Here is a 27,500-nt window from a genome sequence, read left to right as displayed (position 1 = left end):
TGACGTGTTATTAATGTGGGAGAAGCCCTTTAGATACTGTGCACTGAAAGGACACAGTGATGCTTATTTAATGCTTGGTTAACGCTTATGAGTAAGTGAATGTGTAACAGTTGGCCCAGTTTCACTGGCTCTTTGGGGGAAACATTAGATGCTACTGAAACAGTTGTGAGCCATCTCTATTGAATTCACTCTGCCACAGACTGACCTATGCATGGCTTGGCTATTGTAACACAGTTCCCTTATTACTCATGAACAAATTATATAGTAGGGCTCAACGATAGGGGTGTTCCATATCGTATCGTTATCGATATATCGTTACAATTCATATTCATATAGTAAAAAAATATATATAATGATACATGTCTTGTGGTAATGGCAATATTCCGACTTGTTGACGTAATGACATGACACGAGTTAATTCCAAAAAGGGGAGTGACTTCAATGTGGAAGTGGTTTGGTTACAAAAGGGCATGTACGTGCTGACATATACAACTAAAACACTTATTTTGTCGCAATTATTGTTGTTATAGAATGGAATTTACCACTCCTCATCCGCTATATGATAATTATAACAGCTTATACTGTATAAACCAAATGAATTGAAACCAAGAGTCCAGGAAGTGTCTTATAAAAGTATATTTAAAACCATACATTACTTTGGCAAACTGCATTGCCAAAGGACTGAATTCTCAATGTACATATTTTGGTATGTCATACAGAGTCCCAATGTATTCAGTGGCGATGTCACAATTTGATGGGATGATCTCTTGTAAATGTGTGTGTGTCGGTGCAGTCTGACTGGGAGACTGTTATCAATTGGAACACAATGCACTGTCCAAGGTTTCAGCAAAGGGAGAAATCCTCAATGCCACTGGGGTGAATGTATGTGTGAGATGTCACTAATAAGTCATACCATTATTTATGCGTATGCAATTATAGCAATGGAACTTCAATTTTCTACAACAATTGTGTTCTTGAAATGAATAATATCATGTTTTATGTATTTTGTCATATCGTCAAGAATATAGTTATCGCAGAAATAGCATGAAATATTGTGATATTATGTTAGGGCCGTATCGCCCACCCCTACTGCACGATAAATCATATTTTCATCATCATTGCAATATGAACATACGCACTAAATATTGCAAAGACTGCCTGAAATGCAATGAAGAACAAAAAGCATTTGATTTCCACGCGCCACACTCAGCATGCCATCGTTTTGTCTTGTGTTGTAAATCCAGCGCACACCTTTCCCTTGCAGCGGTGCGGTACACTCTGTGTGGTACAGCCCAAACACACTGTGTGGTACAGCCCAAACACGCTGTGCGGTACAGCCCAAACACGTTGTGTGGTACAGCCCAAACACTCTGTGTGGTACAGCCCAAACACGCTGTGTGGTACAGCCCAAACACGCTGTGTGGTACAGCCCAAACACTCTGTGCGGTACAGCCCAAACACTCTGTGTGGTACAGCCCAAACACTCTGTGTGGTACAGCCCAAACACGCTGTGTGGTACAGCCCAAACACTCTGTGTGGTACAGCCCAAACACGCTGTGTGGTACAGCCCAAACACACTGTGTGGTACAGCCCAAACACGCTGTGTGGTACAGCCCAAACACGCTGTGTGGTACACTGTGTGGTACAGCCCAAACACGCTGTGTGGTACAGCCCAAACACGCTGTGTGGTACAGCCCAAACACGCTGTGTGTGTAGTTTCAGTCAGATTGAGTCAGTAACAGAGAGCCATGCTTGTGGGCATAAGCTATTATTCAATGTTTGGGGTCTACAATATGTTACTGTAGCCGTATTAAATCATTGACATACTGTATGGCTATTATGCATAATATTCAATATTTGTTTATTCGCAAGTCATATTATCATCGCAATGTTGAACAATTTTAACGCACATCGCAGACTTTCCTCTTATCGTGCAGGCCTATTATATACAGTAGCACTAGTGCAGACATTTTATTTAAAAAAAACTGAGATTAAAATCCTGCAGCATCCACTGTGACTGATACGGCTGCAGGTGCAATGCTTGATGATGTGAAGTCTGTATTTGGAACTGGATATGAGAGGGACCATGAACCCCCCACCCCCCAACAACAACAAGAAGCAGGTGTAGTGCTCACCACTGCAATCATACTCCTGTAAGTCAAATATAGTTCCTTATGTGTAAAGAGAGTGGCGCTGTAGTAGCACTATTGTGTGCCTGTGTAGGGCTTGAGCAAACACACTGTCTCGGTAAGTGATCAGTCAGCCCATTCAAAGAGGCCCTATAATGGGCCAGTGTCTTTCCAGCCTTGTTTGCTCTGTGTGCTTTGTGGCTTGGTGTCTGGCAGATGGGCCTTCAGGGATTAGACCTGCTAATGAGGAGAGGTGGGGGGAGGGGGTGCGGGCAAAAAGTGCTATATTACAAGTTATGATGTGACCTTGCTAAAGACAATGTCCAAAACCACTAAAGGAAGCCAGCTGTCACTTAATTATTATTAGTTACTGTAAGACCCCGCTCCTGTTAATAAGCAAGCTTTTCATCTATGAATGAACACAAGATTTTCAAATCAAATTATCATCTGCTATGATATATTATCGGGAACTTGGTTGAATTTCTCTAGGCAAATGCGTACACTTTATGCATTCCAGGCCATGCGTTTTGCCGTTTTTTTATAGCATCTATTTGCGATGTACTGTAGATAACTCCATGTTGCAGATAAATCATTATTCTCCTCATTAACTTGCATCAGCAGTACTAACAACAGTATTTCCACAAACAAATCATGGACACAGGTGTTGTTTGGATGGACTGAGACAAGCCAGTCCAATTCATAATGTATGATATATCCTTAACAACTCTATCATTTGAAGAGCTTTTTGTAGTATCACTTGTATAATACAGTTACAGTAACAGGTTTATTTACATTTACTGGCCTGATCATCTCAAGGATCGACTTCTGGCACAATTCTCCTCCCACATGTCCTGTACATGGTAAATCCTAAACTGTATTATGAACCTGCTGGTTTCATGGTTGGTGAACTCTGCTGCATTGATAGCGCTAGCAGCAGTAGCAGCAGCAGTTTCCTAGAGGAGAGGGCGAGGAGGGGTGTGTTTTGGAGTTACAGCGGGGTACCCTGGGGTCCACGGACCCGCACCCTGGATTAGAGGCACATACGGGACAAGGATTCATAAGGACCGGCCCTTCCAACATGATTATACAAGCCAGGCCTATGTCCAGACCGGCTGTCCTAATCCCTGACACCCCCCTTCCCCTCCACCCCTCAACATATGGAGATGGTAGGAATTAGCACAGTGGAAGAAAATAAATGAGTTCAAGCGGCCAGCAGCTTAGGACTGCCAATTTCTCGGGCGACTCGTCTGTGAGTGTCTTGTAGAGCCGATGCACTGGTGGGGGCACACCGCCCAGTTGGGCTGCTCGATTATGCAGAAAAATCATAATCACGATTATTTTTGACTGATATTGAGATCGCAATTATTTAACGTGATTACTCATTGACTTTGGCAAAAACGTGCATTTATTGAGCTTGAAAAAACATGTATTTTCAATACTGAATTTCTTTTCAATTTAAATACAATTTAACTGGGGGGAAAACACAAAGAAAAGTGATAAATAAATACCCAAATGAAAATAAATAATGTATAAAAAAAAAAGGTTTTATCTCTTGTTTTCATAATTGTGAGAAGCCGAAAATTGAGATTCAAATTCAATTAATCGCACAGGCCTACCCCATAAAACCCCCCCCCCCCCAGTCCTCCGCTTTGTTCTTGCTTTTGGGTGACCGATGCCACACAGCCTCGCGTGCCAGTGCCAGTGCCAGTGCCAGTGCCAGTGCACACTTTCAAAATAAGTGGTGGCATTTCCTCTCTTAACTATTTGCCATGGATGCAAGCAGAGTTTGGCGTCTTTAAGGCAAACGAGGCTCGGGACCAGACCAGCCACAAAGCCACAACCTGACCCCCACGGGACTCCTCGTGTGAGCCCCACCAGCCCACATCTTGTCCAATAGGATTAGGCTGGCTACCTGCCATGCAACGCCTTCAGACGGCTGCCAAGAACAACACGGTGAAGAACGACCTACAATATAAAACAACGCATGTTGGTTATTGGGCTTAGTCTTCTTGGTATTGCTGTCCTCTCCATGCTGATTGCCCTGGCTGAGTGGAGGTTACCGGGGTACTTTCATGGCTAATCGGGATCTAATGAGTGGCCTCGGCACTAAAAGGCATCCCTGCTGCAAGCCAATCAAATGCTTTGGTGCCGCTGGCCACTCTGTCCTGTGTGTAATATTATGTCTGTGCATGCATGTGTAGTACACACAAACGCGTTTCGGCTATTCACTAATAACGTTAACGCATAAACACTCTGCATAGAAGACGTCAACTCGTCTTAAAACAACAGTGGAAAATGACTAAAGTCGCGGCACAAGTTGCTATTTAGACTGTAAACAGTGGAGCACGGAAAAGGAAGTGACGTGGCAGGAGAGGCACGCTGGAAGCTGGGAAAAACAGTAGGCCTGTCCCACAGTCTATATTTCAAATATATCTGGGTTCCCAGATTGGTTTGACACTGACTATAAACATGAGCAAGGAAGGACCGTGCAAACTGACACATGTTGCCACATGCAAATACATGAAAATAAGAGTTTGGCTCTCTTACTTTTCAGAGGATGTGTGTAATACAAAGTAGAGATGCTGCGATCGAGATTTTTCAATTCCGATCCGATTTCGATATTTTAGCTCAAAACCGATCCGATTCCGATCAAATTTCGATACCCGATTCGATACCGATTTCGATCCGATACCGATACAGCACATATTTAAGTCTCTCTATGCTGTCTGATAGCTAGCAGGCAACAAACATTTTTAGGGTTAGGTATGTATGTGTGTGCTTTGGTAATATAGTATGTAAACGATTTAGTTCATCTAATTCATTTGATGTAAAACTAAAACATAACAATCAAATTAGGGCTGGGCGAGATGGATGATTTAATATTCCATAGCTCTGACCTAAGCAAATCTGACATCACTATTGTGATATAATATTTTTTTTAGTAAAGTGTATCACTCAATAGTCAATACAAAAAATAATGGCTTTTATAGAACCGAAAGCCTAGCTGCTTAGTCTGCAGATAAAACATAAAAAATTACATTTAGACTCTTATTGGCATGACGGCAACATATAAGCGGTCTGAATTTTGCATGGGGCCAGTTCTATAGTGAGGCATGGAAAGCCTCACTATACGCCATCATATCTGTGTCGTTTCACTTTTGACTGAAAAATGATGCCTGTAGTCTAGATTAAAGAAAATACATGTATGTGATGTTGACAATTATGTAGGCTATGTGCGCATTCGTTTTCCTTATAGATCATGAGTGCTCCGCAGCTAGCTACATTAGCTTGCATGTAACGTTTAGCGTTAGTTGATTTTGGAGACACAAACCCTGGACGTTTCATTTTGAGTAGGCTAATGCATGAGGTTCTCTATGGTTTACGCCAGCTCTGGGAGTATGAAATGCTTTAAATGCGGGGGTTTTGGTCACAACAAGCTTGTGGAGCGCTGCCCTGCAACTAGATAGCCTAACCAGCTAGCTAACGTTAGCCATCAGCTAACGTTAACGCCAAAACAAATCCGCTGCCTCATCCCCACGTTTGGTTTAGCGTAACGCCAGCTCAGACTTTCCCCTAATCTCAGAAACCTTGCGGGACATGTATTGCAATAGTGGTTGTTTTGTTATAATTTGAAACTGTCAAACTGGTGCGGACGCGTGATTTCGAATCGCACATAGGTTAAGGACGGGTGTGTCTGACGTTTTGGCCCTGGCCATCCTAGGCTCAACGCGGCCTCTGTGCTTGTGCTGCTGCTGCTGCTGCTGCTGCTGCTGCATGCTGGATAGAAATCCTGGAGCGGAGTCATGGAATGGAGTGCTTATATCGGAGCCTTGGATCGGTCATTTTCGCTGGAATCCGATCCGATCCGATCCATGTTTTTTGGCTGATATCACGCCGATATCCGATCACATGATCGGATCGCAGCATCTCTAATACAAAGTGCACTGCTTAAAATCGTAATCCACACAAAAAAGGAAATATAAAACGTAAGACACATCACTTCCTGTGCAGCAGAGGATTTCCCCCCCCGGGAAAGACTTACCTGACAATGGCCAATGTAATCTTTCACGAACTGGCTATAGATTTACTAATCAGCATTGTGTTATATAGGTCGGCAAAAAGGGAGTAGCAAAACAGACATTTATTTGTATGAAAAATGTCTTTTGTTATTACTTTAAAACAGCCCGAGTTCTTTATCATGAACGCCAATATCCAGCTCATCTTAAAGAAAAGAAAATCACACTCAGCCCACACATGAATGGTATGGCTTAGCATTCCAGCATAGCTCCACAGCGCAGATAACGCATGTCACTGTGCATAGAGGAGCCCTGTTAAGCAGATGTATCTCCTGGGACAGCGCTGTGGCCCAGAGGACGGCAAAACCCCTAATGAGGAAGAGAGAGCACATCCTGAAAGAGCTGTGATCACCGGGAAGTTAAAAAAAAAAAAAAAACGCTCTGAGGCAACTGCTTGACCCTGCCACTCCTTGTTTTCACATTGTATTATTCAAATATATTTATATATTTATATCATTATTTCTCCTCTCTTAAGTGGAAGGCTCCCGGCGCGGCGGCGCCTCATCTGCATAAGACAGTAGCTAACTGCCCTAGTAGCGCCTCGGGATACGAACAGATGGGAGTGTTTAGCAACCTTACCCGCTCACCCCTCCCACCCAAAACACACAAGCACAAAAAGCACACACACCTCCTCCACCTCTCTTCTACCCTTTCCCCCCCGTGCACCCCTACCGCTCTCTCACCACCCCCTGCCAACTGTTCAGTTAACCTGTCAGTTTTCATCGCCCAAAATTCAAGGTGCCATATGCCTCACTCTGACTTCTAACCCTCTACCCACCCCTTCCCCCCTCTCATCTCCTTCATGGTGACATGAAAGTCCCCCTCGAAACATAAGGATGTCTCTTCCCACGTGCAGTGGCTGCTGTTTCATTCTGAACGCCTGGCTGAGATCACACAGATTGCATGCGTGGCTTGTCTTGTCGAGTAAAAGGACTAGTTAGCGTTGCGCTGTACACAGTTGGAGCGCATTTACCATACTGGCGCCAACGAGACTTTTGATGAACTGCTCGGGTAAATAGGCTACGTCGAGTCAACTTACAAAGAAAATAAATGTTTTGCCATCCCCGGGTTTCTATCGTGTGCAGCATCCACCACAGTGCTCACGCGGCCTCAGCGATTGGCTGATGAATCATGGGGATTGTTACAATGCTCATTGAGATTGGCTTATTGTTAAAATGAGTGTACGGTATATAGTCCAGCGCCCCCCGGAGCATGCCTGCGCGCTCAGATATCTAATAGCAGTCTGGTCTGCGAGGTTTGGCAGTCCTGTATGAATTCCAGGCCATTTGCCCTTGCACAGAGGGCAGCTCCCAGCAGGCCTGGCCGTAGTGACAGTTTGTTGTTGTTTATAAGGTCATCCCCACCACAGGGGGCAGCATATTCATTACACACACCCCATGGCACTGTTTGTCTCTGGCAGTCTGTTTCTCTGTGGGCTCCTGTCATAAGGTCAGAGGCTACTTGCTATCAGCCCCCCTCCTCCCCCATCGCCCCCGATCATCACAAGTCATAATGCCTTCAGAAAGGTTTAAAGGCTAATCGGCATCATCCCAAAATGACAGTTTATATATTTACCGTATATATTATATATTATGTTTATATTGGGAAATGGAGCAAAATCCATGACAGCATAATTGCTGTCATGTAAATCTAGCAGGATTACGGCGATTGTATTTTTATATGAATACTTGGCCAATTACCCCTGCTATCCTGGCCGTTGCTCCACCCCCTCTGCCGATTTGGGGAGAGTTGTAGACTATAGCACATGATTCCTCTGGTACATGTGCAGCCTCCAGCTGCTTCTTTTCACCTGACAGCGAGGGGTTTCAAGGGCAGGGCGTAGCGCATTCATCGGGGGATCATGCTATCCCCCAAGTTCCTCCAGTCCATACCCCCTGAACAGGCGCACCGACCACATACTGGACTCCAATACCTTCCCACCCACAGGCACAGTCAATTGTGTCTGTCCAAGCCAGAAGTACCGCTATACCAGGAATTTAACCTGGATGAAGACGAGTGCTTTTACCTCTACACAAGCCAGGTGCCAATGTATCAAAGTAATTTAATGAAATTAAAGCATGCATTTTAGTTGAGTTTTATTCATCTTAATGTTGATATTAACTCATGTATGATTGACAATCGGTATAACTAATATAATGATAAAATTCAAGCCCACATTCATCTGCAGCATAGTCTCAGGCATGCAGCAGAGAGAGAGAGAGAGAGAGAGAGAGAGAGAGAGAGAGAGAGAGAGTGTGTGTAAGGAAGTGTCTGGGAGTGGGAGCAGCAAGCTAAGTGCCCTTGTTAGTAGGAAGCTCTCTGACAGTCCAACCCAGCACAGCGACCATTCAAAAGACAGCTCCTTTTGTTTTCTGCCTCCCTTTCTTCTGCCAGGGGAGAGCAAAAAGAGGGTGCATCTCTCTGTGCACAGTAACTCTCTGATCTGCCTCCTGCTCTGTGCACAGTAACCCACTGACACCTCCCTCTGATCTGCCTCCTGCTCTTCTCTACCTCCTCCACCCTCCATCTACTGACACCTCCCTCTGATCTGCCTCCTGCTCTTCTCTACCTCCTCCGCCCTCCCTCTACTGACACCTCCCTCTGATCTGCCTCCTGCTCTTCTCTACCTCCTCCACCCTCCCTCTACTGACACCTCCCTCTGATCTGCCTCCTGCTCTTCTCTACCTCCTCCACCCTCCCTCTACTGACACCTCCCTCTGTTCTGCCTCCTGCTCTTCTCTACCTCCTCCACCCTCCCTCTACTGACACCTACCTCTGATCTGCCTCCTGCTCTTCTCTACCTCCTCCACCCTCCCTCTACCCCAGCCCTCCACACACTGCTCTCCACCTCCCCTCTCTCTCTCTCTCTCTCTCTCTCTCTCTCTCTCTCTCTCTCTCTATGCATGTCATTGGAGTCACTCTCATGGTTGCCACAGTAACCAGCTCACCTCTCTCTTTCGCTTGCTCGCTCTGTCTCTCTCTTCAGTCACAGTACACCTAAAGAGAAGAATCTGCCTCACTCTGCCAAAGAGAGAGGGGGGAAGAGAGAGAGAGAGAGAGAGAGAGAGAGAGAGAGAACGAGTGGAGGGGTATTGAGGTGAAAGTATACATATTGGGGGATGCACATTTCAGAAACAGAAGATGGCTGTGCCACAGCTTTCTCTCTTTTTATCCATGCAGGCGCCACAGAACAGACAGGCAAGGCAAGGCAAGGCAAGGGGGAAAAGAAGGAGTTATGGGAAAAAAACCCCAAATAGGAATAAAGACATAACATAGAAAAAGAAGTGGTATGAGAGGGAATGACAACCTCCCCCCATCCTTACATTTACAGCAGGACCAGTAAAACCACTGCTAACCGGCGTTCTCCACCTGCTCCACCCACATTTCCCCTCCCCCTTCCAAGGGGATGGGGTGGGGTGGGGGGGGGGGGGGGGGTCTTCCCATTCTATACAGCATCGCTGCAGGCAGTCTCTCCCTTTCAACAAGGCCAGTCATTCAGCACCTGAGCTCTCTCTCTCTCTCTCTCTCTCTCTCTCTCTTCTCTCATTTTAGGTCTCTCTCTCTCTCTTCTCTCCTTTTCGGTCTCTCCCTCTCTCTCTATCTCTCTCTCACTCTCTTCTCCTTTTCGGTCTCTCTCTCTCCCCCCATTTAGGTCTCTCTCACTCTCTCCCAATCTCTCTCTCTTCTCTCCTTTGCGGTCTCTCTCTCCCTCTCTTTCTCTTCTCTCCTTTTTAGTCTCTCTCCCTCCCTCCCTCTTCTCTCTCTCTCTCTCTCTCTCTGTCCCTCTCTCCTCTCTCTCTCTCTCTCTTCCCTGCGTCACTGCACGTGCCCAGTGGCCAACAATGACTCTCTCATTAGCTCCTAATTACTTTGGACACAACAGCAAGCGGCAGCACAATCAGAAAGAAGGCAGAATGTAAATCAATTACCTTCATTTTGACATTATTTGTGGGACCTTTTCTCCCTTCTTTCTGGGCGGTGGCATGTTAAACGCTCCCCCGGTGATTGTGCTAATTTAGAGCAATATGGTAATAGGGGTGCTGATGGCTATTTCTGCTCTCACCAAACCACTGCTTCCGTCCTTCCACGAGCTGTCGTCGGCCAAATTACATAGAAGGGTTAATTGGATATTTCAGATTATGGGCATAATGCAGTAGATGAACGATAAAATCACCTCGGTGATCATTGATTATCACTTTTTTTTAGTGCATGTGTCATGAATTAGATAATCGGCTCAAGCTGTTTTATTCACGTACGTTAAATAAGTGACGGATAGCAGTCAAAGGCCTAGAAATCACAAAACCTGAGAACACTGTTAGTGGTAACAGGCCACACTTGCCCCCACCATTGATCTGTGAGACCAAAAATCCATTCAAAAACGGGAATCTACAAGATTGAATATGTGTAACTGTCGTTCATATACAACGTTCAGTTACATTTAGTTGCCATCTTCGCATGGCAGTTTACAAATGAACTGTGCAAAATATACAGTAGACGTGTCACTTCAAATTGTTCAGGCAGAAAAAGTGTCAGAGAACTTGAGACCCGAGTATCAATCCACCAGTGACTTTAAAGTGGAAAACTTTAAACAGATTATTTTTCTCTCTCTCTAGCCGTTTTCCCACATGCGCTTTGTACCGCTAAATGACCGGAACGTGGTCTAATGCCTTCATGTGGGAAAGTCGTTGTGCCGGGATAAGCGCGACCCCGTCGTCGCGGACATTTCACCAGTTTCGAGCCAGTCAGAAGAGCGGTATGCGCTATAGCGGATACAAGTGAGAAACGGGTCCAGTCATTTTCCGCGACACCGGTCCTTCTCTCATCATGGGCGAGGTGTACACACGTTGCTTAACGTTCACTTCCAGCTTGCATCATCTAATCATTCGCGCACATCAAAGCAAACTACTTCCACATTTCGCTTCGTGCATTTCGTCGCTGTGCAATGAAAGCCACTTATCTCCAAATCGCCAACTTTTCAGGAAATGAAAAAAAACCCGTGCTCTTAAAATACTGAACACCACGTTGTCATATTTGACACATGTCTTCATTGTAGACAGTTTATCGCTGAATGTGTCATTACATTATTAATATCTTACCTGAATAAGCTCAAATGCTGTTACAGGATTATCACACCGAGTCTGGAGCACTTTCTGCTGGCCAGGCAGCAGCGTGTGGGAGCCTGCCTTTTAGAGCACGAGCACGAGCCGCTGTGCTCCAGGCAGCGGGGACGCGCGGGCGGAGCGCTTCACTCTGCCAAGCCGGGGAGAGTGGCTCTGTCATGGGTTGAGCAGTCCCGGAGTAACGTGACATTATTCTTGTCAGAAACAACTTCGATTTGCATACTTTAAATGAGTTTGCAGCCCAAGGACAACCCGAAAACACCTTATTGATCTAAACCCGACCCCCCAAATAAGCTCCCCCCTCCCCCCGCCCCCCAACATACAGGCAATTTCGCTGCAAGATTCCCACATGCGAGCGTGAAGGTGTGAAGGGAAATTCAGGGAAATGTCCGATATTGACTTACAGGTAATTTTCCGGTACGCATGTGGGAAAACGGCTTCTGTGAGCTGCTGCAGCAGCTTGTCCACACAAAGTTGGTTCACACAAAAAGTTCACTAGGCTTTAGCAGGCGCGGGGGTGGGGGGGCTCAAATATCACAATGATGACATCACAATGGAGTGGATGATGTCACACTGACTGACATCACAACGTTTATACACTGCCTTTCTGCGGTTTTCTGCAGGTATTATCCATCCATCCATCCACGCATCCATCCATCCCTCCCTCCACTCATCCAGGTCTGTGTTTATGGGCTTGCTCAGCAGGCGGAGTTGTTTAATGAGGGCAGGGGGACGGTGTGGCACTAATTGCTGTGTGTGATTTATACCAGGCTGGGACCAGGCAGGAACACAGGCAGACACTGGTACTCTGAGAGCAGCTGCTTCGCCCAATATTGACTTAACCCTCCGCTGGCGGGCCTGGCACTAGTGGCACTGATGGTGGGTCTGTGGGGAGTCATTTCACTGCTTAGCATTATGTACCGCAGTGGGGTTGGGGCCTTGTCTGGGGACAGACTGAGACCACAAGGGTTGGAGTGGGTGTGTGTGTGCCGTCTGGCAAGGTAGATTGATGCAATTAGAAGGGAGGGTATGATTAGTCTCCTGACACTTTGGATATCCTGGAGGAATTGTTGCTAGGTGATGTAATCACACCCTATTTTCCAGTACAAACGCAGGACGTATTTACTGCCCTGTAAGACAGTAATAAGAAATCATAACCTCTTGGATTTCTTGGTTCTCATATGCATCTGTTGAACCAACCACTTAAAAATATTCATGTTTTTTTCCCCTCCAGTGCATACAATAACTGGATTTCTAAAACAAAAAAAAAACAAAAAAAAATGTATCCAACGCGGTCAAACAGATGAATCCTCTGTCGTGGTTAGTAGCACTTTTTAGCGTTGCCCTATTTTGGACAGCATAATTTATACAGTGCTCAGTCTAGTGCCATGTGTTAGTGATCAGTCTAGTGCCATGTGTTAGTGATCAGTCTAGTGCCATGTGTTAGTGATCAGTCTAGTGCCATGTGTTAGTGATCAGTCTACTGCCATGTGTTAGTGATCAGTCTAGTGATCAGTCTAGTGCCATGTGTTAGTGATCAGTCTAGTGATCATTCTAGTGCCATGTGTTAGTGATCAGTCTAGTGCCATGTTTTAGTGATCAGTCTAGTGCCATGTGTTAGTGATCAGTCTACTGCCATGTGTTAGTGATCAGTCTACTGCCATGTGTTAGTGATCAGTCTAGTGCCATGTGTTAGTGATCAGTCGACTCTAGTGCCATGTGTTAGTGATCAGTCTAGTGCCATGTGTTAGTGATAAGTCTAGTGCCATGTGTTAGTGATCAGTCTAGTAGTGCCATGTGTTAGTGATCAGTCTAGTGGTCAGTCTAGTCTAGTGCCATGTGTTAGTGATCAGTCTAGTGCCATGTGTTAGTGATCAGTCTAGTGCCATGTGTTAGTGATCAGTCTAGTGCCATGTGTTAGTGATCAGTCTAGTGCCATGTGTTAGTGATCAGTCTAGTGCCATGTGTTAGTGATCAGTCTAGTGCCATGTGTTAGTGATCAGTCTAGTGCCATGTGTTAGTGATCAGTCTAGTGCCATGTGTTAGCGGTGACAGACATGTCCATCGCACGCCTGCCTGGCTCATCTGGAGTGATAGTCTGAGACATCTTGGGGTTTGCACCTATGGTTTGCACCCACGACTCAATTAGTCACACCTCAAAGAAATTAGCAGGAAAAGGTGCCAAAACCATTTCCCTCGTTACCGATCGGTTCTTAGAACTTAAATGATATCTCATCAGGGACAAATATTCAAATCTAAATATGGGGTGAGCTTCAAGGTGGGAAATGATGTATCATCCATGGCTATTTAGCTATCCCTTGTATTGTTCACTTGTTGGACTCTTTGGTACTGTTTGGGTTAAATTGACCTGGTACATTTAATTATTGGGGCTTTAAAAGCACTACAGAAAGAACAAGCGCAAACCATTAAGCCCACGGTACCACTCCTCCTGTGGGCCCTTTTCCCTCGAGTAGTAGCAGTAGTAGTAGTAGTAGTGGTGGTGGTGCTAGTAATAATACTAGTAGTAGCTGTAGTAGTAGTAGAAGTAGTAGTAGCCTAGTGGTGGAAGAAGTAATAAATGGTAAATGTGTCACATGGCCCAAACTAACCAACTTGGACTGTATTCTCAATCTTTTTGAAAGTGTTGTCTGACAACGCCACCTAGGATTTGCCAAGAGCCTAGGACTCTATTAAAAGGCTACACCAGGGTTGAGCAGAATTAAAATACTAAAACCAAGGTAGAAAAAGTAACAATGTTTATTAATAAAAATGTGCCCCAAACCCAGCCCAAAGTCCATCCACGTCTTTGTGTCCACCGGTCTGAGGTAGTCCTGTTTCCCACTCGGTCCACCGCTTTCCTTAGGGGGACCAGAACACAGGAGTCAACCACCAATGCCCAGAGCACTCAGGCCCGGAGTCAGAAGTCAAACTGCCAGGGCCCGTAGACTACAACTTGAAAGTAACGTCTTCACTACGCCACAGCACACTGCAGCTCACTGCAAACTGTATATGCACTCAGGAACCCGTAGGTATTAAGCTTTCATGCAAATCACTGCACTCGGTTTAGGTTAGGGAGTATGCTAGGGAACATAGCACTCAAAGGGACACACAGTGGCCTGAGTGGTTGGCAGATAGTCAAAAATAGGCTGACTCTAGATGGCAAAAGTATCAGGACCGGTGGAATAAAAATGTAATACAAATATAAATAGTAAAATAGTAAAAAAAGGAATAAAATGTCCAGGGCAATTAATTAAAAGCCAAGTTAAAAGCAGACAATGGCAGCCTCCATAAAAACAAACGGAGCAAGGGATGAGCGGGTACTTAACTGAAAGAGGGGTCAGTCATGACGTCACCCCTCTGCCGCGGTTGAATAGCTTCCCCCTGCTCCACTGATGAGAGCTCTCTGTGGTGTTGGCCTCGGCTAAAATCAGCCCCACACTGCTGGGCCGTCAGCGTCCGGGTCCGGGACCACGCCTCGTCTGGTGGGACACGGAAACAAGCACCAGTCTTCTGTACAAAAAGCACCAATCCCCCCTCACACTCGCCTGGCCCCGCAGCCGGCCTCGTTATGTGCCTGCCGCAATGCTGGAAGTACTCACGCTTTTCCTGGGCGATAACGGTGTCCCGTTACCCACCCAGGCTGGAGTTGCAGAGCAGAATGGACACAGGCTGCTGCGCTTCAGGTTTAGGTGCCGACTGGCCGAGTCTCGGGGTGTGCTGTGCTGTGCTCCTCGGTTGTCTGCTGGCCTCACGTTGGGTCGGTTCGCTCTCCCTCTCGTCTTGAGGAGGAACGGCAGCTGTAAGAGACTGGGGAGCCCCACCCCGCCTGCGGCTCCCAGTTCCAGGTGGAGCGGCTTCCGGGCCTTCCCCCTCTCTCCTTCTCCCCCGTGAATCCGCCACGGTGCGCCCAGGAGAGAGGGGTACTCAGCGGCCATCCCAGCCGAAGCCACTCACACTTGCATCTCACCCAAGCCGCAGGCAGGGCTAAACGCTGCTCCCCATCTCAGCCGCTCCTCCTCTGGACTCCTGCTGTCAGTCAGCCATCTTCCTTCTCCTCTGGACTCTCTCTTGTCTGTGGCTCCTTCTCCTTATATCGCAGCGCCTGTGCTGCCTGCACAGGTGAGGGTAGTTCCTTTGATTAAGGCCACAACTAGTGTGGCCTTCACGGGCAGTCAAAACAGAACACAGCAGAAACAACTAAACAAATAGATAAATATAAAACCGTCCCCATCACAAATGTAGTTAGTAGCCTAGTAGTGGAAGAAGTCATACTAGGTAGCAGTAGTAGTAGTAGTAGTGGTGGTAGTAGTAATAATAGACTACTAGTCATAGTACTAGTAGCCTACTACTATTAGTAGTAGTGCTGGCAGTACCGGTAATACTAGTAGTAGCAGTAGTAGTAGTAGTAATACTAGTAGTAACAGTCATAGTAATACAAACACAGTATCAGTAGTGTAATAGTAGGTGTAGTGGTGGTAGTAGTAGCAGCAGCAGCAGCAGTAGTAGTAGTGGTGGTATTAGTAATATTAGTAGTAGTACTAGTGCCGTGCCCGTTCCCCTCCCTCCTCTTCTCCCCATAGACATTTTCCCCCCATATCAAGTTTGAAGTTGATCCGACGAACGGTTCTCGAGATACACAAAGGACAGACATACATAAAAAATAAGTTTTTTTGCGTCCCTCTGCCCCACATTACGGCAGGCCACTGCAAAAATATCTGAATTTTAACCATTCATTTTTCTACTCTTCTTAAAATCTGATTTTTCCCCAAAACATCGACAATATCATCTGCCAGCGGTGTGGTTTCTGTTGTCATCTTTATCCATGGGCCAGTACTGTTTCTCAGAGAGTAAGAGTTGTCTCTAATTTTTCTGAAGAGAATTTGGGTTTTAACATTTCTTTTAGATGTAACTAATCCATATTTCCAGCTCGATGCAGTCAGCATATAAATAATCCAGATGTGCATGTACGATCGGCTGTTTGCATTTCTTTTAAGCAGTATATGTATTAAAAACCGTTTTTATTTTTTAATAAAACCGTTGTTTGTCCGAGTCTTATCTTATCAATTGTTTATTTCTCATGGTATATGGTCCTTTCAGTTGAAAATCCCCTAACCTTTTGTCCTCTTCGCGATTGTTTTTCTCCGTCTGTGGTCGGCTCTCTGCTGAAGCTGTCCCCAGTTTGACAGTCTGTCTGTTTCAGCACCATGGAGAGCTCCACTCAATACCTCTATCAAACTCAAACACACTGCAGTCAGGCTTATCTTTTTAAACAAAAACAGGAGCAAACTTTCACCTTACATCAGTTACCTTTGTCTTGTTTATGTTTGTTTCATGACTAAAATACGTTTACATTTAGCAAATAGACAAATGTCAATGAAAGTGTTGGCTCTGTATCTCCTTCAGCTGTATGTAGAAAAACCGGGCTCTAGCGTACACCGGCGCAGAAGGCATTTGCGGTAGCGTTTGTGTCTGTGCTGGCTCATGCGCCCGGTCCCGGGAAGATATCAAGCACCTTTGCGCTCCCACCTGCACCCCGGGCGTGCTGCTCTGAAAAATATGTGTGCAAGGAAAAGCCTCGCGCACTGCCATCGTACAGAGGAGCACAAATAATTGTGTTTCGACAAGTTCTGGCCCACTTCTTACCGCAATTGACACCCGCGCAGTACTAGTTTGTGATCTCGCTCAAGCTCTCTCCCTTTCCCTCTCTCTGTCTCTCTCTCTCACCCTGTCTCTCTCTCTGTCTACCTCTCTCTCTCTTTCTCTCTATTTTTTAAATATCTGTTTATTGTCATTTTTCAAATAGACACTTGACAATAACAATTGGATTCATAACAAAATTATATTAACCAACCCCCACCCCCACCCACCCCCTACCTCCACCCCCACACACACACATCTGAGGATCCTCATAAAAAGGAAAGAAAATCCAGGAAAAAACAACTTAAACATTCCAAATGAGACACGTTAGTAAAAGATCAAATTAATTCTGAAAATACTGTTACCAATACCCATACCCAAGTAAGAATACACTCTTGTAATACCACTAATGCCAGAGTGGAAAGGGGGAAAAAATCATATGTGCTAAAATCCTCACCAACTCAATAATAGTCTGCTCAGAAAGTCAACCCTCCCACCTCTATACACCTTTTAAACTTCCAAAGTAGGTAAGAAAAGGAGACCATGTTTTCCAGAACCTTTCCGTTTTTCTCTTTCTCTCTGAGCAATGCGCTGCATGTGATGTCAGTCGAGCCTACACCAGAAAAAATATGTAAGTAAATAAATAAACAAATCAATAAACTGCTGAGGATTCTGACCGTGGCTAAATAAACAAGGCTCTCTCTGCGTGTGATGTTGACTCCGATGACAATAGTGTCGACACGTTAGTCACCTGTTTGAACAATTAAAAGCTGCAAATCACTTTATAAATGTGTTTAAGTGTTATTGGTGGATATCTATAATGAGTGGTATTTGGAGATGTCCAATTACACACAGAGAATAGCAACATGCTGTCATCGCACGAACGCTATTAGAGGGGATGAGACAGGAAACTGATTGGTTGTGTAAATCTTACACCCTGACCAAGCCTGTGAATATTATAGCACTAAAGCCCATTGCACCTTTTTGCCCCACAAACTGGCAGATGCACGCTGCGGAGAACAGCACGACTTGGACATGCCTCTAAATGCACCAGTGCCACTGTGCTGAAACTCACCACTGTGCTGAAACTCGCAAAATATCAGTGTCTGATAACGGCATGGCCTCTCTGTGCACTGCTACTTTCTTTCTTTCCTTTGTGGGGACATACAAAACTGACCATGTAAATTATTGTATTATTATTATGTTAATGTGTGTGTGTGTGTGTGTGTGTGTGTGTGTGTGTGTGTGTGTGTGTGTGTGTGTGTGTGTGTGTGTGAGTGAGTGAGTGAGTGAGTGAGTGAGCGAGCGAGCATGTGTTTGTGTGTGTACGGTATAGGTATATCCCTTTTTTGTGTTGTTTGTGCATCTATTATTGTTTGTGTTCAAGGATTTTTTGTCTAAATGTGAACACAAATAAAGGTACTAAAATGTGTGTGTGTGTGTGTGTGTGTGTGTGTGTGTGTGTGTGTGAGTGAGTGAGTGAGTGAGTGAGTGAGTGAGTGAGTGTGTGTAGGTACAGTATATCCCTTTTTTTGTGTTTTTTATATAAACCTCTCAAAAGAATTGGAAACTTGTATGTGGTTGATGATATCGCTGCTGTTACTGTATACTCAGCATTGTATCTTCTTATTGGAAAGGCTCATTAGTGGCCGGGCCAGCGAAGCGGCAGGGCCACTTCTTGTATTTGCCATTATTTTTCTTCCTCCCGGGAAGTTCGACTTCCCATGGATGAAAACTAACCAAACTTTGCACAAAGGTCCAGTCCCATGCCAAACGTCTTTGACACGAATTTGGGGCCAATAGTCCTAACGGTGGCACTACAGCGACCGTCTAAAGTTTAAAACAAAAAAAAATCATAAAAAATCAGGCATACGTGCTACGGCTTTGCAGCTTTCACCGAAATGTGCGCCTAAATGAGGGGAAGCTTTTGTACAATGCAACCTATGGCCAATTATGAAGTCTAAAGACCGCAAAACTGCAAAAACTGCAAAAACGAATTAAACCCTACTCCTCCCACATTTTTTCTTCAAACGACACCAAACTTCAGTATCTGCATCGTTAGACTGTTCTACACAAAAGTATCGAAACAGATTTTCGATCGGTCAAAAATTTAGCCCACAGTGCATCAAAACGTTGAATTCTGGCCCCGTGTATAGCCTAATTACCTTAATTACCTTTGGCAATTAGGTTGTATTTGTGATGTCATCAGTCAAGCAATTGTGATGCCATCACTGATGTCACTCGAGCAATTGTGATGTCATAATAGCTTAAAGCCTTGAGACTTGCCCAGCCACGACCCATTGCTGCGCAGCAGCCACTTTTTTGGCGCGTAATAACCCCCACAATTTCTGCGCCACATAGACATGTCCGAACTCAAAACATGCGGCTTATTGAGGACAGGTGTGCTATGACTTTTCTAAGGGTTTGGTCAAGCGGTTTGGCACTTCTTTTGAATGGACCCAGACCCGGCCGGGTCCGGGTCGGAACCTCGGGTATTCGGGGGGGTCGGGCATACCCGAAGACCTCTAGCTCAAAGCCTTGAGACTTGCCCGGCCACGACCCATTGCTGTGCAGCAGCTATTATTTCCCTTCACATTTGTAAGGATCCTGCATGTGTGGGATGAGCACCACAGCTGATTATGTGGGTAGAGCCGAAGTCAAATGTGCAGTGTAAAAATTGCTGATGCCTTGTTTGTTTATACCAAAAAATTAAACATTTATAGTTATTTTATAGTTTATAAATTTATAGTTAATAGTTAATTTTTTCATCAATTTACCAGCTAATGAGGATCCTAATAAAACAAAATATAATGAAGTAGGCATCTCGCGTGCTACGCTCGATTCCTAGGCTCGCCTGCTACGCGTGCTCGCGCACACTGCAGCTCGCCGAGCTGGCCCTTTTAACACTTTGAGTGCCACGGCCCTTGGGCAAAAGGTGCTGTACTGTGCCACATAGGCCGCAATGCATTTTAAAACAGTCATATAATTTCTTTAATAATTACTATGTAAACACTGAACACGCACAAATAACGATGAGACTCTCTTCTATCACCTGCAAAAAAAAGTTTATTGATCCCATTTTCCGTTCTTTAGTTATGAGCCGGAGAAGATAGCTTGATTAGACCAAAAACAGCCCTTTTTTTCTACGAGCTGAGATAATGACCCTTTTGTGAAAGGGAGCATTTCAAGCACATCATTGACTCATTGCTAATATTTTCTGATGTAATGCTGCAGTGCCTGGGTCTGTTGTATGCTGTAGTGTCCTGCGTGCCCCACCTCCCCCCCTCCTCCTCCCTCCCCCCCCCCCCGTTGTGGGAGGAGTATCTCTCTGCTCTGCTCCGCTCTGCTGTGAGTGTGTTTGCTCTGCGTGTGCTGCTCAGCAGTGAAAAGTCCGCTCCGCTAGATCCAGCTTTTTTACACCCGCGTGTATGTCACCATGCTTCCAGTTGAGAACTCCACGGCTGATCATGCGAATAGACTGTTGCAGCGGACACGAGGTGCTCAATTGTGACAGCAGATTGGCTGCTGCAGGGGCACAGCTACGTTATGCTTCAATGAAGCAGCTGCATACGGACGGATGCGATGCGATTTCCTCTTCCCAAACGACTTCTTCTGTGTGTTTTACTCTATGGTTTTACTCCACTTTCTCTCATCTGGAGTGCGCTGTCGCCACCTAAGGGTTCTGTAAAATAGGTTAGACACATTCAATAGCTATTATATTGTAAGAGGCGATGTAAGAGGCATAGATCGACACCCCCCCGTCAAAAAAACAATTTCGAGTTACTGAGTTACTTGGCGTCGCTGGCAGCCTACGGTAAATTTCTAATGACGCCATATGGCGTCGCTGGCACTCAATGTGTTAAGATAGATAGATAGATAGATGTGGGGGGCATAATATATTCGTATGATCACACTCGAGCAATTGTGATGTCACCAGTGATGTCACTCAAGCAATTGTGATGTCATTGGTGAGTGATGTCATTAATGATGATGTCATCAATGTCATTCAAGTGAGTGATGTCTTACCACTGGGATACTTAACTTGTGTTGTGAACAGATCTATTGGGGGGAGGTAGCTGCTGAAGCGATGGATGTTTAGTCGACCTCCTCGATGGTAGGGCCGGAGGATCCACTGCCACCAGGTGCGGAGCCTGCACCACGGAAGCCACCAGACATGCCCCCTGGCATACCACCAGCACTCTGGTACAGCTTGGTGATGATGGGGTTGCACACCTTGTCCAGCTCCTCCTCCTGGTGCTCGTACTCATCCTTCTCTGCAGTCTGGTTCTTGTCCAGCCAGCTGATGACCTCATTGCACTTCTCCAAGATCTTCTTCTTGTCCTTTTCGCTGATCTTGCCAGCAAATGTCTCATCCTCCACCTTCGACTTCATGTTGAAGGCTTTAGACTCCAGGGAGTTTTTAGACGACACCTTGTCACGCTGTACGTCGTCCTCAGCCTTGTATTTCTCAGCCTCCTGGACCATGCGCTCAATGTCCTCTTTGCTTAGACGACCCTTGTCGTTTGTGATGGTGATCCTGTTCACCCTGCCAGTGCTTTTGTCGACAGCAGAGACATTCATGATACCGTTGGCATCAATATCAAATTTGACCTCAATCTGAGGAACACCACGAGGAGCAGGAGGGATGCCCGTCAGCTCAAACTTGCCAAGCAGGTTGTTGTTTTTGGTCATGCTACGCTCACCCTCATAAATCTGGATGAGCACACTAGTCTGGTTGTCAGAGTAGGTGTTGTATTGTTGGGTCTGCTTGGTGGGGATGGTTGTGTTGCGTTTGATCAGGACAGACATGATGCCTCCAGCTGTCTCGATACCTAGAGACAGAGGGGTGATGTCCAGCAGAAGCAGGTCCTGGACCTTCTCAGACTTGTCACCAGACAGAATGGCGGCCTGGACAGCAGCTCCACATGCCACAGCTTCATCAGGGTTGATACTTTTGTTCAGCTCCTTGCCATTGAAGAGGTCCTGCAGCAGCTTCTGGATCTTGGGGATACGGGTGGAGCCACCGACTAAGACAATTTCATGGATCTGTCGTTTGTCCATCTTGGCATCATGAAGTGACTTCTCTACAGGGTCCAAGGTGCCACGGAAGAGGTCCACATTGAGCTCCTCAAAGCGAGCCCTGGTGATTGAGGTGTAGAAGTCAACTCCCTCATACAGTGAGTCGATCTCAATGCTGGCCTGGGTGCTGGAAGACAGGGTGCGCTTTGCCCTTTCACAAGCAGTGCGAAGACGACGGACAGCTCTCTTGTTGTCACTGATGTCCTTCTTGTATTTGCGTTTGAACTCGGCGATGAAGTGGTTGACCATGCGGTTGTCGAAATCTTCTCCACCAAGATGGGTGTCTCCGGCAGTTGACTTGACCTCAAAGATACCATCGTCAATCGTCAAGATGGACACATCGAATGTGCCACCACCAAGATCAAAGATAAGAACATTCCTTTCAGGCCCAACCTTGTCCAACCCATAGGCGATGGCAGCAGCGGTTGGCTCATTGATAATACGCAGAACATTGAGGCCGGAGATGGTGCCAGCATCCTTGGTGGCCTGGCGCTGGGAGTCATTGAAGTAGGCGGGCACGGTAATAACGGCATTTTTTACAGCTTTTCCGAGGTAGGCTTCAGCAGTCTCCTTCATCTTCAGCAGCACCATGGAGGAGATCTCCTCTGGGTAGAAGGACTTTGTCTCGCCCTTGTACTCAACTTGAACCTTGGGGCGAGTGTTGTCATTAACGACTGTAAATGGCCAGTGCTTCATGTCCGACTGGACAACTGCATCATCAAACCTGCGGCCAATCAGTCTTTTGGCATCAAAGACTGTGTTAGTTGGGTTCATGGCAACCTGATTTTGGGCTGCATCTCCAATGAGCCTCTCAGACTCATTGAAGGCCACATAGCTGGGTGTGGTCCTGTTGCCCTGGTCGTTGGCAATGATTTCAACTTTGCCATGCATGAACACACCCACACAGGAGTAGGTGGTCCCAAGATCGATACCAACTGCTGGGACCTTAGACATGTTTCCAAAGATTTGCGATTATTTTGGGTCCTACATATAGCCTCTGCAGGGAAGGATTTATGACAACACTATCAGTGATGTCATAAATCCTTCCCTACAGAGGCTAGGACCCCAACATAGAATTGGGGATGTCACCAGTGATCACGATGTCACTTGAGCTATTGTGACTTCATCAGTGATGTCACTCAACCAATTGTGATGTCAACATAAATCAATGGACTGCAAATCAATGATGATGTCATACAATTCTAGGCAGCTCGGCCTGGTGGCCTGGTCAGTGATGTCATATGTGGGGGGCGTATTGATTCAGCAGTGATGTCACTCGAGCAATTGTGCCGTCAGCGGTGATGATGTCCTCAGTGAGTGATTTTATCAGTGAGTGATGTCATCAGTGATGTCATAGATGAGATGTCATCAGGGAGTGATGTCATCAGTGAGTGATGTCATCAATGATAATAAGATAAGATATAAGATAAGATAAGATATCACTTTATTGTCAGACAGAGTCCGAAATTTGTCTTGCATCCTAAGACACTTGTTTCTCATAAATACATACAGGTGTACAATACAAACGACATCACCATCATCAAAGTGCTACATACTGTGGAACTTCAATACACGTAATCGACAACAAAAACCAAAAACAAGAGACAAGAAAAGTGGCTGCAGTGCTTCCTTAGTCCCTACCTAGAGCCTCTAACCTGATTGAACAGTTTGACAGACTGGGGCACAAAAGAGTTGCTCAGTCTATTTAAGCGAGCCTGTGGGACTCTGAATCTTCTGTTTGAGGGCAACAGCTCAAAAGTTGGGTCACATATTATGCTACCTGCTAGAGACAACATTCTTCTTGTGTGCTTTTTGAAAGTTTCTTTCAAGTGTTTGTCCGACAATTTTCGAGCACATGCGGATTAACCTGCCTAGTCTAGTTTTAAACTGCACAGACAGACAGCTATACCATTTACTACTCCCATACAGCATAACACTGCACAATCGATTGAAAAAACAGCAGCAAGATCTGTGTGTTCGCTCCAAAAGACCGTGGTCTTCTTAAAAAGTAAATACGTTGTTGCACCTTACTGCAAATGTAGTCTATGTGAGCACTCCAGGATAGAGCAGTGTCCACATAGATGCTGAGATATTTATATGCAGAGGCCTGTTCAATCTGTACGTTTTGAACGGTAACTGGAGGAGGATACTCACTCTCTTTAACACCAAAAATGATTTATTTTGTCTTCACTGCATTTATGATGAGTGGGTTGTCTTCACACCACTGTACTAATCTATCTGTCCGCTCCTGATGGATGCTGGGGTCGTCTTTGGTGTCCAGCAGAGACAACAATGTAGTGTCGTCTGCGGACTTGAGTATAAATGTGTTTGGACCTGCAGTTCTACAGTCGTCTGTGTAAATTGTGAAAAGAAATGGTGAGCTCACGCTTCCCTGCGGTGATCCTATGTTAGTGAAGATGGGAGTGGAAGTGGTCTGATTGACTCTAACTAGCTGTACTCTGTGAGGAATGAATGATACCAATGTATCAGATAAGGATTAACCTCCATTTGAAACCATTTTGGCCAGCAGGAGCTCTGGCTGGATCGTATTGAATGCAATGTGAAATCTAGAAATAAAGCCCTAGCTGTAGTTTTAGGCTTGTCTAGATGCTTCAAAATGAGGTGCGTCAGATTTACCACTGCATCTTCTGTGCTGCGGTTCTGCTTGTATGCAAACTGATAGATGTCTAATCTTTCACCAATGGACTTGGCAAGCTCCCCCAACCACAATTTTCTCCAATGCCTTCATAACGATCGGAGTTAAAGCCACAGGACGATAATCGCCAGGTTCCTTTGGACATGTTTTCTTTGGAAGAGGTATTATGTGTGAAGTCTTCCACTTTGTTGGAATTATATGAGTGTCCATTGAACACTGAAAAATAGGCTGCCGCTGCCACACAGGTGCAAGCTCCGCTGCAAAGGATTTCAAAATGAAAGCACTGAGATTATCTGGTCCTGTGGCTTTCCTCCTATTCAGATGTTGAAAAGTGTTCCTCACTTGCTCCACCGTAATGTCAATTCTCTCAGACTGCAAAGGTGAGACTGAATTGATAACATTCCCTACCTGATTCTCTCACACACACACACACACACACACACACACACACACACACACACACACACACACACACACACACACACACACACACACACACACACACACACACACACACACACACACACACATTTTCAAACCTGGCAAAGAAACTGTCCAACTGGTTTGCGAAATCTTCATCATTATCTGCCACCAAAGCTTTCCTGGTGTTTGACCGTCCTGTCATGCTTTTTTTCATGGTGTCCAATAACTGTTTGGTCTTCTTACTTTTAAAAGCCTTTGCTAACTGTAGCTTATGTGCCCGTTTAGCGTCTTGTAATTTTTCCTTCACATTTTTTTCTAAACGCTTTAATTCCCTTATATCCTTATTCCTAAAGGCAATCCTCCTTAAATTCATTATATGCTTTACATCCTTAGTTACATACATCTTATTGTTTGGATATATTTTTATCTCCTTAGATGGTATTACTGACTGTACACATCATTCTATGTAGTCTGTTGTTACTGTAGCTGTCTCATCCAGGGAGCCCTGCTGAAACTCCTCCCACATAGTACAGTCTAAGCATGTTTTTAACTCCTCTATACTGTCCGGTGACCAGACCCTTATTGTTTTTTTCTCTGGTTTATTTCTCTTCAATTTGGGTTTAGAAGTTGGTACCAAATGGACCACGTTATGATCCGAGTTTGCTATTGGTGGCCTTATTCTTGACGCATACGCTCCTCGTTCCCCCCTTCACATACTGCCTGAAGCCCGGCATCGTTATGTCCAGTTTGCATTGGTTCATATTAGGGATGGGCATCGAATTTCGAATTTTCGAATAATCGTTGTTATTATCAAGGTCGACTTTTATTATTGAAATTCGAAATTCATTTTTTTTTTTTTTTTGGTGAGTGAAATGTTGCATTGTCTCCCCTGATTCTAAGAATAGTCGAATCGCTTGGTTTGAGCAAGTAAAACAATTTTTATAAGCAACCTCTCCCTCTTCATGGGATTTCATCCGCCATTCATTTTTCCATAAACCTTGCTTAAAATGCTTATAAAAATTGTTTTACTTGCTCAAACCAAGCGATTCGACTATACTTAGAATCAGGGGAGACAATGCAACATTTCACTCACAAAAAAAATAAAAAATAAAAATGTATTGATTTTTAATTTTTTTTACATTTAATTTTTATTTTCGCATTTCGATTAAAAGTCGACTTTGGCCTGCGAATTTCGAATAGTGATTTTGCTAGAAATGCCCATCCCTAGTTCATATCTCCCGCGACAATTACTGGAGCCTCTGGATGTTGTTGTTGCAGCGTGTGGACAAAGTAACAAAATGTAACCACGTTTCCGTGAAGCACAACAACAATGCCTCCCGAAAATCTGCGCAGTACCTCGTATAAGCGCGGATCTCGTCCATTTTGTTGTTTATCGAGCGCAGGTTTGTGAGGATCACAGATGGAAGTGGTGGCCTTGTGTGCCTCCTTCCTCGTCTCTTTCGCCGGCCTGGTCTTATCAGCTCCGACGGGATGTGGGCTAGGAGCCCCGGTGTCAGGCACAAGCCACGGTCCCGTGCAGTCCCCTGAGTTGCAGAGTATCTCACTTCAAGCAAAACCTCTCTGCTGTATGCGAGAGCAGGGCGGGTGTTCCCCACTCGACATTTTTTGTTCACACGCCGATCCATGTTCCAGCGTGTCTGCTGTGTTTGTTGCACTTGCAACCACAGTCCTCCCAACAGAAAACAAATAATTCACCACTTGTACGTAGACATATTCCCGTGCTCACCGTTTTGATGACATTCAACATAAAACGTCATTCAACATAAAATAAAGAGAGAAACAAGTGCGCTTGGACGCGGGTCGCAGCTGTGCCGCGCCCCGCAGGTGAAGACACAGGTGTCATGACAGCTGCCATGACAGGTGTAATGTCAGCAGTGATGTCATCAGTGATGATATCACTCGTGCAGTTGTGATGTCATCAGTGATGATATCATCAGTGAGTGAGTCATCAACCTTGTGTGTGCCCGCATGTGGAGTTAATGCATCGTTCACAAACTGCACACCTGTCTTGTTTTATTAGTCTCGCTTGCCAGACTTCCCTCCCTGCCGGGAGAGTCTGGCTGCGTGGAAACAGGCTGCTGGTATAAGCTCTGCCATTGGTGCCGACCATTTCAGTCGGCAGCGGTAGAAAATCCCTTTCCGCTCCCTGCAAACTCTGCCATTGGTTCCGACCCGTTCTGACTGACCGGCTGCGACCATATGGATTTCCATTCCACTCCCTCCATGGCCAAACTGTCTATCTAAACAGAGCCTTTCCCCCCGCTATACCAGAGTGGAGGTATTAACAGCCAGACTCTCCCCCGTTGTAGGGAGAGAGTCTGGCAAGCAAGACTATGGTGGGGATGGCGGTGTGTATCTC

The 27,500-nt window shown here is 45.5% G+C and overlaps 1 protein-coding gene and 1 pseudogene across 3 annotated transcripts in view; one reads left to right on the top strand and one right to left on the bottom strand.

The window, feature by feature from the left end:
• The window catches only part of LOC310786774 (cell adhesion molecule DSCAM-like), a gene marked incomplete at both ends in the record, with an annotated part of 256,515 nt that overhangs the window by 83,308 nt on the left and 145,707 nt on the right, over positions 1-27,500 (top strand). The window lies entirely within an intron of this gene.
• On the bottom strand, positions 21,058-22,995 carry LOC310786783 (heat shock cognate 70 kDa protein pseudogene; annotated as a pseudogene). The gene has a single exon. The product of its transcript is annotated as a heat shock cognate 70 kDa protein pseudogene (transcript).

The sequence above is a fragment of the Poromitra crassiceps genome, assembly GCF_964638095.1.
Source record: "Poromitra crassiceps genome assembly, chromosome: 1".
NCBI classification, from domain to species: domain Eukaryota; kingdom Metazoa; phylum Chordata; class Actinopteri; order Beryciformes; family Melamphaidae; genus Poromitra; species Poromitra crassiceps.
This window is presented reverse-complemented; position numbering and strand designations above follow the sequence as displayed.